The sequence below is a fragment of the Branchiostoma belcheri genome, unplaced genomic scaffold (assembly GCF_001625305.1).
Source record: "Branchiostoma belcheri isolate BF01 breed outbred unplaced genomic scaffold, Haploidv18h27 scaffold190, whole genome shotgun sequence".
Lineage (NCBI taxonomy): Eukaryota > Metazoa > Chordata > Leptocardii > Amphioxiformes > Branchiostomatidae > Branchiostoma > Branchiostoma belcheri.
In genome coordinates this window covers 19,379-33,354 of record NW_017803380.1, presented here as the reverse complement: position 1 = coordinate 33,354, position 13,976 = coordinate 19,379, and the positions used below count along the sequence as shown (strand labels likewise).

The 13,976-nt window shown below is 44.9% G+C and overlaps 1 pseudogene; it reads right to left on the bottom strand.

Moving 5' to 3' along the window:
• The window catches only part of LOC109468068, a 30,854-nt pseudogene extending 20,991 nt beyond the window's left edge, over positions 1-9,863 (bottom strand).
• Positions 9,864-13,976: the final 4,113 nt, after the last annotated feature.

Sequence of the window (13,976 nt, the reverse complement as noted above, 5' to 3'; positions counted from 1 at the left end):
AACTTTTAAATGAGTTCTAGGACCTCAACATAATTTGGGACGTCAGTTGGGAAAACGTTTCACGTGTAGGTCGACAGGAAGGCATAGCATATACTGTTAAGGCTTAGTTTAATCGTTTCCACTCGCATTTCGCTTGCGTTTGCATGTGGTTTATTTCTTCTCTCTCTGCCCTCCCGACGTGCGTACGTGGAGAGAAAAGAAACTCGCATGCAGACGAAATATGTCAAAAGAGAGGAAAGAAAGACGGAAGATAGAAAATGTCAGGAGAGAGGAAAGAAAGACGGAGAGAGGAAATATGTCAGGAGAGAGGAAAGAAAGACGGGGATAGGAAATATGTCAGGGGAGAGGAAAAAAAGACGGAGGATAAAAAATATTTCAGGAGAGAGGAAAGAAAGACGGAGAGAGGAAATATGTCAGGAGAGAGGAAAGAAAGACGGAGAGAGGAAATATGTCAGGAGAGAGGAAAGAAAGACGGAGAGAGGAAAGACAGACGGAGAAAGGAAAGAAAGACGGAGAGAGGAAAGAAAGACGGGGAGAGGAAATATGTCAGGAGAGAGGCCATAATGACGGAGATTAAAAATATGAGAGGAGACAGGAAAGAAAGACGGAGAGAGGAAAGAAGACAGAAAGACGGAGATAGGAAAAATGTCAGAGGAGAGTAAAAAAAGACGGAGAAAGGAAAGAAAGACGGAGAGAGGAAATATGTCAAGTGAGAGGAAGGAAAGACGAAGAGAGGAACGAAAGACAGAGAGAGGAAAGAAAGACGGAGAGAGAAAATATGTCAAGAGAGAGAAAAGAAAGACGGAAAGAGGAAAGAAAGACGGAGAGAGGAAAGAAAGACGGAGAGAGGAAAGAAAGACGGAGAGAGGAGAGATAGCCGGAGAGAGGAAAGAAAGACGGAGAGATGAAATATGTCAGGGGAGAGGAAAGAAAGACCGAGAGAGGAAAGAAAGACGGAAAGAGGAAAGAAAGTCGGAGAGAGGAAAGAAAAACGGAGAGAGGAAAGAAAGACGGAGAGAGGAAAGAAAGACGGAGAAATGAAAGAAAGACGGAGAGAGGAAAAAAGACAGAGAGAGGAAAGAAAGGCGGAAAGAGGAAAGAAAGACGGAGAGAGGAAAGAAAGACTGAGAGAGGAAAGAAAGATGGAGACAGAAAAGAAAGACGGAGAAATGAAAGAAGACGAAGAGAGGGAAGACAGACGGAGAGAGGAAATATGTCAGGAGAGAGGAAAGAAAGATGGAGAGAGGAAAGAAAGACGAAGAGAGGAAAGAAAGACAGAGAGAGGAAAGAAAGACGGAGAGAGGAAAGAAAGACTGAGAGAGGAAAGAAGAAAGGAGAGAGGAAAGAAAGACGGAGAGAGGAAAGAAAGACGGAGACAGGAAAGAAAGACGGAGAGAGGAAAGAAAGACGGAGAGAGGAAATATGTGAAGAGAGAGGAAAGAAAAATGGAGAGAGGAAAAAAGACGGAGAGAGGAAAGAAAGACGGAGAGAGGAAAGAAAGATGGAGAGAGGAAAGAAAGACGGAGAGAGGAAATATGTCATGATCAGGAGAGAGGAAAGAAAGACGGAGAGAGGAAAGAAAGACGGATATAGGGAAGACAGACCGTGAAAGAAAAACAAAGACGGAGAGAGGAAATATGTCAAGAGAGAGGAGAGAAAGAGGGAGAGAGGTAAGAAAGACGGAGAGAGGAAAGACAGACCGAGAGAGGAAGGAAAGACGGAAATAGGAAAGAAAGACGAATAAGGAAAGAAAGACGGAGAGAGAAAAGAAAGACGAAGAGAGGGAAGACAGACGGAGATTGGAAAGAAAGACGGAAAGAGGAAAGAAAGACGGAGAGAGGAAATATGTCAAGAGAGAGGAAGGAAAGACAAAGAAAGGAACGAAAGACAGAGAAAGGAAAGAAAGACGGAGAGAGGAAATATGTCAAGAGAGAGAAAAAAAAGACGGAAAGAGAAAACAAAGACGGAGAGAGGAAAGAAAGACAAAGAGAGGAAAGACAGACAGAGAGAGGAAAGAAAGATGGAGAGAGGAAAGAAAGACGGAGAGAGGAAAGAAAGACGGAGAGGGGAAAGAAAGACGAAGAGAGGAAATATGTCAGGAGAGAGGAAAGAAAGACGGAGATAGGAAAGAAAGACGGAGACGGAGATAGAAATATGGCGGAGAGAGGAAACAAAGACGGACAAAGGAAAGAAAGACGGAGAAAGGAAAGAAGGACGGAGAGAGGAAAGAAGAAAGAAGAAAGAAAGACGGAGATAGGAAATATGTAAGGAGAGAGGAAAGAAAGACGGAGAGAGGAAACATGTCAGGAGAGAGGACATAATGACGGAGATTGAAAATATGAGAGGAGACAGGAAAGAAAGACGGAGAAAGAAAGAAAAAGAAAGACGGAGAGAGGAGATATGTAAGGAGAGAGGAAAGAAAGACGGAGATAGGAAAGAAAGACGGAGACGGAGATAGGAAATATGGCGGAGAGAGGAAAGGAAGACGTAGAAAGGAAAGAAAGACGGAGAATGGAAAGAAAGACGGAGAGAGGAAAGAAAGACGGAGAGAGGAAAAAAAGACGGAGATGGGAAAGAAAGACGTAGAGAGGAAAGAAAGACAGAGAGAGAAAAGAAAGACGGAGAGAGGAAAGAAGGACGGAGAGAGGAAATATGTCAAGAGAGATGAGAGAAAGACGGAGAGAGGAACGAAAGACGGAGAGAGGAAATATGTCAAGAGAGAGGAAAGAAAGACGGAGAGAGGAAAGAAAGACGGAGATAGGAAATATGTCAAGATAGATAAAGAAAGACGGAGAGAGGTAAGAAAGACGGAGAGAGGAAAGACAGACGGAGAGAGGAAAGACAGACGAAGAGAGGAAAGAAAGACGGAGAGAGGAAAGAAAAGCGGAGAGAGGAAAGAAAGACGGAGAGAGGAAAGACAGACGGAGAGAGGAAAGAAAGACGGATAGAGGAAAGAAAGACGGAGAGAGGAAAGAAAGACGGAGAGAGGAAAGAAAGACGGAGAGAGGAAAGAAAGACGGAGAGAGGAAAGAAAGACGGAGAGAAGAAAGACGGAGAGAGGAAATATTCAGGAGAGAGGAAAGAAAGACGGATAGAGGAAAGAAAGACGGAAAGAGGAAAGACAGACCGAGAGAGGAAAGAAAGATGGAGAGAGGAAAGAAAGACGGAGATAGGAAAGAAAGACGGAGAGAGGAAAGAAAGACGCAAAGAGGAAAGAAAGACGGAGAGAGGAAATAAAGACGGGGATAGGAAATATGTCAGGAGAGAGGAAATAAAGACGGGGATAGGAAATATGTCAGGTGAGTGGAAAGGAAAATGGAGGATAGAAAATATGTCAGGACATAGGAAAGAAAGACGGGAGTATACCGGTAGTAAATATGGCGAGAGAAAGGAAAGAAAGACTTTTATGAATAATTTATTTATTTATAATTCAATGATTATGAATAGTTTCATAGACCAACTTTTATTGAAGGACAATTTTGACAATCTAAAATATGTTGCAAACAGTGTGACTTTTCCCGACCTTCAAATTCTAACTTCAAACTGTTGAAAAGAGGCAAGGAACGAACAGTATTTGTAATCTTTCAAGGTTGAAGAAAGGTTGGGAAAAAAACTGTATTTCTCTGGTATGCCTATATAAAGGGGCACGCATATCTTATTCGTCTGGTGCAGGAATTCGAACAGCGTGTCTCAAATTTATTTGGTCAGGTTTAGAATAGTGGTGCAAAATGTAAATAATAACGGTGTATGTGTGGGACGAATGAGGCAGTGCACAATTTCAAACGTGGTTCCGAGATTCTAAAGTCAAGTCTCCTCTGACAGTGTTAATGGATAGGGATAATTGCTACAATTAGAAGCACTCGCCATTAACACTATTTCTAAGAAAATATTGTGATCTAAGACACATTTTTCAACATGTTTCTCTCTCCCTCTTTTTCTTCTCCGCGCGTGACGTTTATCTCTGCGCGCGACGTTTTATCTCTACGCGCCTTTTGACTCCGTCGGCGCTCCGTATGCGGTCCTCGTCATGCAGACAGATGAACGACAAAGTGTGTGTCTGTCTGTGTGTGTGTGTGTGTGTGTGTGTGTGTGTGTGTGTGTGTGTGTGTCTGTGTGTTTGCGCGTGGTCCTAGCCATGCAGACAGATGAACGACATAGTGTGTTTGTGTGTGTGTGTGTGTGTGTGTGTGTGCGTGCGTGCGTGTGTGCGTGCGTGCGTGCGTGCGTGTGTGTGTGTATAAATCTAAATGTTAAATAACGTGAACCCAGACAATGAGAAAATTAGCCGGGTCCTTACATCTGCTTGAGGTCTATTCTGAATCATATCTTCTTTGTAAGACCATACATTATCATGTAGTGTTGCGTTTTGTAATAGTTGTCTCCAATTGCCATAAAAACATGATAATATGATATTTTAACTCACTGCTGATGTCTAAGATGGTCTCCCTGCCACTTCCATCACGACGAGCCCGGTGGATTTTCTGGTTCCGGTTATCTGCCCAGTACACGTAGTCCGTGAGCGGGTCGTGGTCCAGGGCTATGGGCTTTCCTACATCTCCAAGCGGAAGCGTGGTGGTCGATCCGGAAGTGATGTTAACTTGGAGAAGGATTTCTCCATCCTTGTCAGCTACCAATAGGAATGGCTCACTGATGTTACTGGAGCCGGGGTCTCCTAAGGAGGAGGAAATAACCAGAGTATAAAAAACTGATTTTTCCGAACAATCGTGTAATGTCTAAAATTATTATCTACTTTAGTACTTTGAAAAACTATTTGCTCATTTATAACGATCGCCAGGCAATAGGAAGTGAAATATGGCGTGCCAATTATGGCGATTTACTGTCACTATTTAGAAACCTGGTCATATTTAAACTCCTACCCGGGACCTTCCGGTCTCGGACCAGGCAGCGTCACGATGGAGCAAGTAGAAATCTACTGTATTTTCAGACATCGCTTTTCTCAAAACAGTTGTATGTAATGGAAAGAAAATCTGCTCTGGAATTTAGCTATGGATATGTGTTGTTCTCCTGGTTTCGCTACTGCATACTTGCAGAAAACGTTCTTAAAAGTTGGTATCGATGACGTCACGCAGTAACGTCAACGGTTCCTCTGGGCAAAAAAACATGGGGCGCGTTTTTGTTTCGTCGCTTCAAAGTGAAGGTAGAATACGTCAGATTTTGACCTTGAATAATGATAGACCAGAGTTTGACCGAATTAAACTTGTCCGACATCAAACTCTTCACTATTTCGCCGTGAATGGCCTATTATTAAGCACAACGCCACTCAAATGTGTGAAACACTGAATTCTCACGCGTAAGCAAAACGCTATCTTGTTAATGCTGTCGTAGCTAGGAGCGAGCAGTTATAAAAAGCGCTACAAAGACGTGTGGAGTACTTACTAGGCTATCTCTGCACACCAACCAAAGAAAAGAAAACCATGATAGCAAGGAGCTTTAATCCGATCAGGTTTCAAACTTGGAATATTAAGTTTCGCCTGACGTGGGCTTAAAGAAATGTAATTTGGGCATAAAAACGCTAAAAGTATATATAAGTCAAGTTCAGAGGTCGTCTGACATCATAAAACGCAGCACTGTTTGAAAAGTCAGATTTCCTCATGTTTCCAAGCTTGGACACGTTGGTGAAACCTGACGCGTCCTTGTCGTGTACTCGAGAAACCAAAGTACCAAACTCAATACCTACTGCAAAATCAAAACACAATTCTGTCCGGAAAACTATCTCTTATCAATCCGAAACAAATCATTCAAACAGCATAACAAAACTTAGGATTAGTGCCTACTCTCTGTAAATTGAAAAAGGTAGCTACAGTAACACACCAGCTAATGAGAGACTGTGTCCCACATGCTATAAAGACCTTGAAAACGAATTCCATTTTAGATTGTCTAACTTATGATTTGGACAAACACAATAATTACAGTATATTGCATGTAAGACCGATATAACGCTACCCCATAAAAAGATAGCATGGGACCGCGCCCTTTTGTCCGACGACGTCTCTGCGTACCTCATACGCTCATATGATTTCCAATAGAGACCGCGCCCTTTGTCAGAAAACTTCACGCTCGTCGGCAATCAACATGAGTTTTCAGTAGAGACCGCGCCATTTGATAGACAACGTACCTGATCGTCGGCAATCATATAATTACCAATAGAGACCGCGCCCTTTGTCAGACAACATACCTTGATACTTCACGCTCGTCGGAAATCAACATGACTTTTCAATAGAGACCGCATCGCTTTGTCAGACAACGTACCTGGCTATAAAACAGGAGAATAAAGTTGTTGAGGTCAGTCGTTACTCCGTCCACACCTGAAAACGACAGCTTTGGCTCTGTATCCTCCGTGCATCGTGTGTCGGGAATTAGTTCGACCGAAACAGGAGGCCTTGCATGCACATTAGGCTAGTCTTACGCCAAAATACTCAGAAATGTTGCCATCAACCGTAGAACGTCCTTGCATCAACACATAATGCAGTTTAACTGTGTAATGTTTTCAACTTCGTGTTCTCCAATGTTCCAGAAAATGAAATATAACCAAGGAAGTTAAACCTCCCTTATAAAATAAGACATAGGCGCCGTCTCGTCTCTGACCATGACACCAAAATACACATTTGACAACAATGTACATGTAAACTGTGCATCTTTTGTCTCTTCCAAAAATTACTTTTACACAACGGTGGGCTGATATTTGAAAAACACTAAGCCGGTCCCCTCATCACCAACGAAAATGACTATGTTTGCACTGGTGAGATATGTCAAGGTCGAGGTTCCTAATAGTAATTTGGTAAAATTCTAATTAGTAATTGTGACGGTGTTGTTTTTTTTCCCATGACAAAATAGTACTGTAGATCCATGTATTCCAATGTAGAATTCAGTGTTAAAACTTTCAAAGGCCTTTTAAATTATTTTAAATCAACCCGCAGAGTACGCCAAGGCTGTAACCTGTCCGCTTCTTTTCAATCTTTTTGTAAATGATCTTCCAACCTCATTGGCATCTCCATTATGTGACCCAGTGTTCTTGAAAGATATTCCTGTAAGTAGTCTTCTATGGGCAGACGATCTAGTAGTTCTATCGAAGTCAGAAACAGGTCTAATAGAATGTCTTAATAGACTAGATAAATGGAAGCTACAGATCAACAGAGATAAAACCAAGGTGATGGTCTTTTCGAAAAATGAAAGAACAAACAAAAACTAGCGCTCCCCCGTCAAAATACCACCGGATACAAAACCAATATCAGATAGTAAAGGACTTATAGGCATGCCAATAAGTGCATAAGTAAGGGCCTGGAGGACGTCCTCCCGTTCTCCAGAGGACGTGATAACGCATTGCTATCCTCTCGAGAAGATATCGGCCACAGAGCACGTATTATTGACCATGAACAGCGCGCACCACGTGATTGCACCGCGTATTGTGAAATCCATTATTAAGGCATGGAATACACGAATATTTAGGTCGAAATTTCTTTGATAGCAATGTAAAGATATATTTCGTGTCGATTAAAAAAAGTTATCTAATCAAATGATGAAGATAAAAATTCCAAAACCAGTAAACAGACATATTCCGATGTACATTTTCATACAGATTGGATTTGAATGGAGAAAATGTTGAGTGTTTAAACAATTATCCCTAAATGTTGTCCTACCGTCTGCACACCGGAGAACCTCCATTCTCATGCTGATATAGCTGTGCCAGTCCGAAGGGCGGAACAGGATGAAGCGCGCTGTAACAGGCTGGTCTAGGAGATGCCGGACTTCGCTGTCCCTGTCGCTGTTGCCATCGAACACCTTTTCATTAGAGAAGAAAACATTCGACATTTGTATATATAATTATGATATATCTCCTTCACGATATTGAGACGTTAAAAACGCTTGTTGATAACACATTTTAAGCTTCAGAGCGGTTTAATTTTATTGTGGTCTTCAATATCAAATCCACTTACTAGGAATATTCAGAAAGAAAGGAGACATTGCGTATCTAGGATCTGGTATTTTCAGAACATAATAAAAAAAAAATCACAAATCACTGGTTAATGTTGAGAGGGTGCCCATGTACCTTGTCTTGTCCTTGTTCGGTGTATGTGATCCAGTCGCTGCCATCAGAGCTATATTCTAGCTTGTACGCTTTGACCCAATGGTCCATGTCAGCTCTCCCTTGTGTGATGACACCTGCTACTCTGGTCAGTGAATTCAGGTCAACCTGGTTGAACGAGAAATAAATACCATCCAGGACTTTTTACGACATAGTTTTAAAAGCAGACGAATATTATTTGTCATACCAATATCAATAACAACTGCCTGGCCGGACACTACCTGGACAAGGAAAAAAAAGAATTACAGAGATTTTTTTAGCATATGTTGCTATATATAGCTTCCTTCAATATTTGATAATAAAAAAGGATTTTATTTAATGCTGCCGTTTGTTACTGAGTTATGCATCAGTTGATAAACACATTACTGGTGGGATATCATATTCAGAGACACAATAAAACCTATTGTACGAAACATTGATGCAACAATGTAGCCAACACACCGAGGGCCATGTAGATTATGAATGGTGTGTGTGCATTTGACAGTCACGTTTTAATAGAGGCGAACTCTTAGAGTATAGTACGGTAGAGCATGTCCTCTAATTACCGTGCTACACATCTAGCTGTAGGCGTTGTTTAGCTCGAAGCTAGATGTGCAAAAAGGTAGGTTTGACAAGTTGTTCCGTGTAGTATAAATAGCTACAACGTCTAATGGAGGTCGCGCCGGCTCTACAGATTCAGATACAGATACCGACTAAAAAACAAACAGTATTAACCCATTCTTTAGTATGTTTGGCTTATCTTACCTGAAGCCACTGGTCATCATTGTTCTCGCTAGCACACCAAGCTCCTGCCCATCTGGGTTCCACGTCACGATTCCCGACTTGAGAGTTTAAAACCGCTTTCTCCGTAGAGCAGACAAAATGAGTGGAAGATGCGGTAATCTCAACATCATCATTTCCCACGACCGACGGCTCCACACTAGTGCACGTCTCTACAACACATTCATAGATATCATATACTCAGTAAACTAGCAGATCACGTATTAGAGAAAAAAAAGAGACCATGTTTATAGCGTAATTAACAAAATATACAAATATTACCCGTTCCTTAATTTACGGTGCTATTAGGCATCGCTGATACCTGAATTTGTTCACGTTCAATTTATCAATTTTTAGTATTTTATTAAACGTAGATTTGTGGTTAAAACTAGTTAGAGTTCCAAGATCTCATACCTCCACCAAGTGATTGACCTTAACAACTAATGAATTGTAAATGCTTCTCATCTCCACCCCACCGCGAGAAACAGTTGCGAACATGAAAACCACGACCAGTCACTGTACCCTTCCGCGGATGAAACTAACGACTGATGTAATGGTGTACGGTGCACTGGATACAAAACCAATATCAGATAGTAAAGGACTTATAGGCATGCCAATAAGTGCATAAGTAAGGGCCTGGAGGACGTCCTCCCGTCCTTCAGAGGACGTGATAACGCATTGCTATCCTCTCGAGAGGATATCGGCCACAGAGCACGTATTATTGGCCATGAACAGCGCACCACGTGATTGCACCGCTACTGTAAAACCAGGCACCGACTGGACGCGTTGGTGTTTGTGTAATCAGGTTTGGGGTCAGAGGTTAAGACCCCGGATGTTCAAGTTAGGACTTGTTACTGTTGAGACGTTCGTTCGAGTTGAGTTTTAGTTAGAGCGTGCACGCTATTTAGAGAGGTTCGCGTTGGATATTCCCGTCTGTACTAAGTCAAGTCAAGCCCAAGAACTCGAGAGAACCCTCGAGATCAAGGTGAGACCATTCCATCTTGTTACATTGGTGTCAGAAGTGGGATATTCGAGTTCCAAACAGCGGCACAAAGAGAGTTCAGAGAAAAATGGCGACACGTGCAGAAATCAAGCTTGTCAAGTTTTCCGGGAAAAACGCAGATTTTAACTCCTGGTATAGCCAGTTCAGAAGGATGGCGAGGTTGCAGGAATGGAAACCGGAGAACTATCCGATCTGCCTGATGTTGCATTTGGAGGGCCCGGCGTTGGAGTATGCGGAAAGTTTGGGGGACGACATCACAGGTAATCTGTTGGGATTACACAGGGCAATGTCGGACAGATTCGGGATAGGGGAAAAGAAACAACGAGCACTAGACGATCTACTGCATTTCCACAGAAAGTCACAGGAATCCTTGACAGATTACGAAATACGACTAAGGGGCCTTTTGATGTACGGCTATCCAAACACTGATGGGGAAGAGAGGGAGAAGATGGGGGTGAACTTATTCATCACAGGCCTGGAGCCATCCAGGTTGGCAGATAGGCTGGGATGTATTTACCCCCGGCCAGAGTCTCTCAAAGACATCCGTCGGGCTGCGGCAATGATGGAGGGGAGGGAGACGACTCAGGTTGGCCTGATCACAGAAGACAACAAAGTTGAGGCACTGGCAGAGAGAGTTGGACGTCTAGAGAGCCGGATGGACGGCATGGCGGGGTGCCTTGCCCGGATTGAATCAGCAGTGACAAAGACGCCTCCAGTACCCACGACCCCACGTAGTCCTACCAACACGGCCAATAGAGATGGTGGAGGAGCTAGTGGGGGCTCCAACTTCAAGTGTTACAACTGCCAAGGCTGGGGACACATAGCTAAAGACTGCCCCAGTGACTCGAGTAAGACAAAGAAGCAGTTAAACTAGGAAGCGCTAGAGTGAGAGGTGGCACCCTGGCGCACATACAACAGGAGTCACCTCAGAGTCAGAAGAATGAGTCTGAAGATTATGATGATGACAAGGAAATCAGACGATTGTTGTACTTGAAGGTTGAATTTTGGAATCAGGAAATAGATGCGTTGATTGATTCGGGAGCAGGTCCCTCATGCGTCGATAGATCAGTGTGGGAAGAGGGAGGCAGGGTGCCATTGAAGAACAGTCTAGAGAGATTTGTTTCTGCTGGAGGGGGTCTACTCAGAGTGTTAGGATCAGTGACTGTGAGTCTACAGGTGCAAGGTGTGGAGGTCCGTAGGAGAGTATTTGTGGTGCAAGGTTTGCAAGAACGATGCCTATTGGGAATGGACTTCATGACCTCTGTCAGTGCTGTGGTTGATATTGCAGGAGCAACTATTTCTGTTAGGGGTAGATCCTGCCCGTTGAAAGTCATGGCAGTACAACCTAACGTGTGCAAGGTGGGCTTGGCAGAGGATGTGGTCATCCCCGGGCGCCACGAGGCTGTTGTTCCTGGACGTCTACAAGATGCGAACCCTGGATGGAAAGGTTTTGTCTCTGCTGTGTTAGAACCCAACAGTTTGAAGGGGAGAGATGAAATCGTGTGTGCCAGGTCTGTGGTGACGCCAACCCAGGGATCGGTGCCAGTGAGGCTAGTTAACATGTCGCCAGAGCCAGTGGCTTTGCAGCGTGGTTCCAAGGTTGGACAGCTGACTCCAATGAGTGAAGGAGGGGTAGCTGAGGAAGTTAGGCTAGTGTCAGCTGGCAGGAAGAAGACCAGGAGACGCCCAAGGGCCCAGAGAGTGCTGAGACTCAGGGGCCTGGCTCCAGAGAGTTCTACTCCAGAGAAGGGGGAGGTTGACCGTATCCTGTCCGACCTTGGCCTGGATGGGAAAGACTTGAGCACGGAACAGGGGAAACGAGTGTACAGAACGGTTGATCAATTTCAAAATGTTTTCTCACGTGGTCCGCTGGACTTGGGAAGAACGAACCGGGTTAGGCATAAAATTGACACTGGAAATGCTCGGCCGATCAAACTCCCACCCCGACGGTACTCCCCACATCAACGTGAAGAAATGGCAAGATGCATCCAGGGCATGAGAGAGGTGGGAATCATCAGAGAGTCGCACTCGCCCTGGGGGGGGCGCCAGTGGTTTTAGTGAGAAAAGCTGACGGCTCTACCCGATTTTGTGTAGACTACAGGAAACTGAATGATTGTACGCTAAAAGACGCATACCCCCTCCCGAGAATCGATGACGCCCTTGATGCCCTAGGTGGGGCAAAGTATTTCAGCACACTAGATTTAGTCAGTGGGTACCATCAGGTGGAGTTGGATGAGCAAGACAAGGAGAAAACAGCCTTTACTACACACCTCGGGCTGTTTGAGTTTAATACCCTCCCCATGGGGTTAACCAACGCGCCCGCGACTTTCGAGCGGCTTATGGACTTGGTCTTGGCTGGCCATGGACTGTGTTGGTCGTCATGCTTGGTGTACCTTGACGATATCATTGTTTTCGGCCGCACGTTTGAAGAACACTGGGACCGAGTGGATGCTGTTTTGGAGAGACTACAGGAGGCCGGGCTAAAGGTGAAGACATCAAAGTGCCAAGTCCTGAGGGAGAGGGTGTCGTTCTTAGGACACCTTGTAAGTGCCGCGGGGGTTGAGACTGAACCGGAGAAGATAGAGGCTGTCAAGAATTGGCCAGTCCCTAGTACCCGTAGTGAGCTTCGATCTTTCTTAGGGTTCTGCTCCTATTACCGCAAGTTTGTGAGGGATTTCTCAACTATTGCAGCACCCCTCCACAAGGTAGCCAATGAGAAGGAAGGGAAGTTCGTATTTTGGGAGGAAGAATGTAGAATCTTCAAGCAGTTACAGCAGAAACTCACAGAGTCTCCCGTTCTGGCATTCCCTGACTTCCACAAGCCCTTCTTTCTAGATACGGATGCGTCAGACCTGGGGTTAGGTGCTGTCTTGTCCCAGGAAAGAGACGGGTGTGAACATCCAATTGCGTACTACAGTCGTACCCTGAGCAAGCCAGAACGGAAGTATTGTACCACCAGGAAGGAACTCTTAGCATTGGTGAGTTCAGTCTGGCACTTTCGGAACTACCTGCAAGGATCACAGTTCATAGTTCGCACAGATCACCATGCCTTGAGGTGGCTCATGTCATTCCGCGAACCGGAAGGCCAAGTGGCGAGGTGGCTTGAGAAACTCGCTTCTTTTTCATTTACCATTCAGCATCGACCAGGGAAAAGACACACTAATGCAGATGCATTATCTCGTATTCCCTGCCGACAGTGTGGACAAGTGCAGCTGGAAGATGGGCAGACAAAGGGCGTGATGTCAGTGCAAGTTACTTCAGACTCTACGGGTACCCTTGTGTCTCCTGCAGCCGGCCAGGATGTAAGACAACTACAGTCAGAGGATCCTGAGATAGGCCCAGTGTTGCTGACTATGGAGAGAGGAGATGTGTCAGAGACTGACAAGCCCTCTCCCCTGGGGAAGGAAGGGTTGCACTACTGGAGTGACAGGGAGAGATTCAACCGGACTGTGTGTGGTATCTTGTCTATGTACGTTAATGATACCCACTCTGATTGGGACACCCGGTTGCAGCCTGCTTTATTCGCATACCGGACAAGTGTACACACAAGTACTGGCTATACACCATTTTTCCTGACGTATGGTGAGGAAGCTAGAGTGCCAGCAGATATCCTTTGGCCGGTGCCCCGACCACAGAGACCTGCAAGCAGCAGCATGTATGCGCAGAACGTGAGGGAAGAACTGAAGCTTGTCTACCAGAGGACCAGGGAACACTTGAGTACAGCGCATAGAAGGCAGAAGGATGTGTATGACAGGAAGTGTCATGGGGAAGGATTCACAGTGGGAGACCAGGTGTGGCTATCTGTCCCCGCTGTACCAAGAGGGTTGACCAAAAAGTTCTTTCCTAGATGGAAAGGGCCATACCGAGTTGTAAAGAGACTCTCTCAGGTTACCTATAGAATCCAACGAGTGGGAGGACGACAGAGAGTGGTGGTGCATTTTAACAGGCTGAAGAAATACTGCGTGAGTGAGCCGGAAGATCAAGGAGAACCGGATCCGGAGACAGAAGTTGCGGACACCGAAGTTGCGGAGGCAGGGGAGTTACAGGGTGAGGCCGTCCAAGCTGAGGAGTCGGAGACCCCGCACGATTGGGTACAGTGTAACTCCTGCG